The following is a 3,660-nucleotide window of genomic DNA, read 5'->3' as shown; positions in this document are numbered from 1 at the left end:
AAAATGCTTTATGGAAAGTAAATGAATAAGCAGAGATATGGGCACCACGAAGGAAGCAAGGAAGGAAGAAAGGAAGGAAGGAAAGTACTATATAATCTAGAAAAACCAAGAAACATACTCTTTCTTAGTGCCTCTAAATAGAAATAATTTTTTTCCATCACCATCACTATGGTGGATATCAGAACTCCAATATTGTAAAAAGAAAAGAAAATCTCTTATATTCAAACAACAGAGTTTGTAGTAATGTGTTACAGATGGAATACAAATAAAAAACTGAGTTTTTTGCATATTCATATAAAGTATTTTCATAAAGAAGACATAAGAATCGTTAAACCTATAATTTAGTAAGGGGCTCTGCAAAATTTTTCAGCATGTTTTCAGGCACACCTGCCATCAGGCAGAAGGGAGAAGTGTGCAGGTCCAGGGCTGTGTGTGGTGCAGGCATCTGGTGAGACTTTCAAGGAGGTTTGTGTTGGAGGCCGAAGCACTGTGAGAGGAATACTGAAACTATTCTGACAGTAATAAACTGCCAGTTCTTCAGCCTGCACAGTGCTGATGCTGAGAGTGAAATCTGTCCCAGATCCACTGCCTGTAAAGCGATCAGGGACCCCAGTGTGCAGAGTGGATGCCCAGTAGACCAGCAGTTTAAGAGAGTGCCCTGGTTTCTGCTGGTACCAGGACAATAAATTCTTTTGGTTGTCACTGTAATAAAGACTCTGACTGGACCTGCAGCTAATGGTGACCTTCTCTCCTGCTGACACAGCCAGGGAGGATGGAGACTGAGTCATCACAATGCCTGCACAGGTACCTGCAATCAGAAACACACAATAAATATGAATATAAACACAAACACAGATTGTAAAGCAATTGAAATTTGTCATTTAACATCTTTTTTTTTCTTTATAAAATTTTAATGAAATTAAATCTAATGAATTTTAGTCATTACAATTGTGCTTTCAAAGTTTAATTTTCTGGAATCAGGATACAAGTGATGTCCAAACATGAACTCATCAAACAGAGCACAGCTTCCCTGGCGACTGCCTCTGCATTCCTCAAATGTGCAGTGTGCTCTGCCATGTTCCTGTTACACACATCCAAACATGCTCTGCTTTGCAGCCCTCGGATGATAAATGCTAGGGTTGAAAATCAGCTCTGAATCTACCTGAGATACAATATGTTAGTCAACATGTATAAACATTATTACCTTGTACATAGATAGTATCATTCAATATACTCTACAGCAAAATATCTATAACGCGATTTAAACTGTGAAAAGTATTTAATTTCTCAAAGTGAACCATGAAACTGATAGAAGTTAACCTGGGTGGGCATTAAGTGAAGAGTAGCAAGTGCTTGAGCGACACCACAGAGTTGTTTTTACAAATATTCTCTGTGCTGCATACCCTGCATATAAAGTAGTAATATTAATGTACTGATAAGATTGCTGGAGTTCTGAGTAATTATCTGCCTTCTATATTACAATGCATATTTTAAAAATTGGACCTTGGCCTTTAATGCCTTCTATCTATAACATTATAGGACAGTTAAACTAACAAAGGCAACCACTGACCATAAATTACATACTCTGATATAAAGTTGCTTTAAGAAGAAAATATTTTATTTGTTGCCATATTGCCTAAATAGACACTCATATAAGTTTGTATTTGTAAATACTTAAAACATCCTTTGCAAATTACAGCTATCATTTTACTTTGATTGAACTAGAGGGAAATAATTTTATGAAATAGTTAGACACACATAAGATGCTTCTGTGATTTAACTTAGATTATTAATATCCCAGTATATATTAATTTTGTTTTGTTTTTAGAAAGGTTAATTTTGTGAACAACTAGCCACATTTAACATCTTTGTACTATCATGTTGTCAGAGTTTTATTATGTAAGAAATATTAAGCGTGGCACACTCTAAGTTTTTTGTCTACAAAGAAGTGACTCTGCAAAGATTATAACATTTTGAGTTTCTCACCAGACACCCAAAGCAGCAGGGATATGGGAACCTGGGTCTGTGAGTTCATCTTGCTCCCCACTGCTGTCTGATGCACCTCAGTGTTAACTGCAAAGGCCTGGTTTATGGGTTGGACTGTAGGGAGTTTATGTAAAGCAGTCAGCAAGTGCATAAGCAAATGCCTGCACAGTGTCTGTGAGTGTAGATGATGTCAATCAATACTTAAAAATACTATTACAGAGAACATGAGCAATCACTGAATAAGACTGTCTTACAGCTCTCAAACAGAAAAGTACTAGGTGCTCTAACAGCAGATCTAGGTTAAAATCCAAGACCTGCCGAAATCAAATGACTTCTGTAGAAACATTAATAGAGCTATCTCAGATTGACATACTTAGGGAAATTATAAGATATATTCAAAAAATCAGAACAAACAAAAGAAACGAAGTCATAAACATGCCATAAAAGAAAGAGAACATAGACGGAAGAAAAGATGAAAGGAAAAAAGAGAATTGAGGTTAAATGTGTTCAATATTACTCAGCTCCAAAGCCACTCTTGTACTGAAGACAGAGAACAGACATTTGGACTCTATTTTCTGAGATAAACAAGTGACTAAGATGCAAAGAGTAGCCCAAAATTCACTGTGAAAATCCAGGTGAACATTAATTTAAGACTGAAATCAGAGCAACTTTAATCTCAAAGCAAAGGAAAACAAGTAGAAACATTCAAGTCGCCTCCCCACAACTTCAGGAAATTGAAAGAGGGGTCTAACTATGAAGAAATGGAAGACAAAAACATGTTTTTCATGAAGTCTTTTCTGTAGACCAACACTGCCATGAGTTTTTATGAAACAAATACTAATGTTAGTGTAATTTAGAAAGTAGCAGTATTGAAACTGGATTAAGATGGGCTTCTGATATTGCGAACAGGTAATTCTCTCCAGAAGGGGACACAGACATCCTAGCCTACTTAATGATTTTATAGAGAACAATAGAACACTACATCAGTGATTGCTGTTACCCAAATGGTGAAAAACAAAAGTTTGCCTATGTATTAAAAACCTGTAGAGATAAGAGTAATCACAGAACCTGCTAGGACTTCACATTATTGAAATCAGAAAGTATATATAAGAAATTAATTATAGAGCCAGAATTATGTATAAAGTAAAAAGAGAAAAATAAATAAATCAAGTATCATGGCAAGGAGTGGCAATTCACATCTGTACTCCCAGAACTGGAGATACAAAAGCAGGAGACTTATGAGTTTGAGGCCAGACTGGAGAACATACCAACATCTGTGCCAATCTGATCTATATATGGAGACAATCTCTCAACAATGTGCATCATTAATCTGTTGGTTATAAAACAACTCATGGCCTTATCTACCAAAAGCAAATTACATTTTTAATTTTAATTTAATTTTATTTTTAATCACAGTTTATTTACTTTGTATCCCTCCTCTAGTTACCTCCCTCCTCCCCTCACAAGCCCTCTCTCCCACTTCTCCATGTATGCCCCTCCCCAAGTCCACTGGTAGGGGAGGGATTCTTTCTCTTCCTTCTGATCCTAGTCTGTTAGGTCTCATCAGAAATGGCTGCATTGTCTTCCTCTGTGGCCAGGTAAGGCTGCTTCCCCATCAGGGGGAGTTGATCAAAGAGCAGGCCAATCAGTTCACGTCAAAAGCAGTCCCTGTTC

General features: G+C 36.7%; 1 pseudogene; it reads right to left on the bottom strand.

Annotated features, from left to right (window-relative positions):
- Positions 1–377: 377 nt before the first annotated feature.
- On the bottom strand, positions 378–3,309 carry LOC132649073 (immunoglobulin kappa variable 4-1-like; annotated as a pseudogene).
- Between the last annotated feature and the right edge of the window lie 351 nt (positions 3,310–3,660).

This window comes from Meriones unguiculatus, chromosome 18, assembly GCF_030254825.1.
Source record: "Meriones unguiculatus strain TT.TT164.6M chromosome 18, Bangor_MerUng_6.1, whole genome shotgun sequence".
Classification (NCBI taxonomy): domain Eukaryota; kingdom Metazoa; phylum Chordata; class Mammalia; order Rodentia; family Muridae; genus Meriones; species Meriones unguiculatus.
Note: the sequence above shows the minus strand (reverse complement) of the source record. Positions and strands in the feature narration are given on the sequence as shown.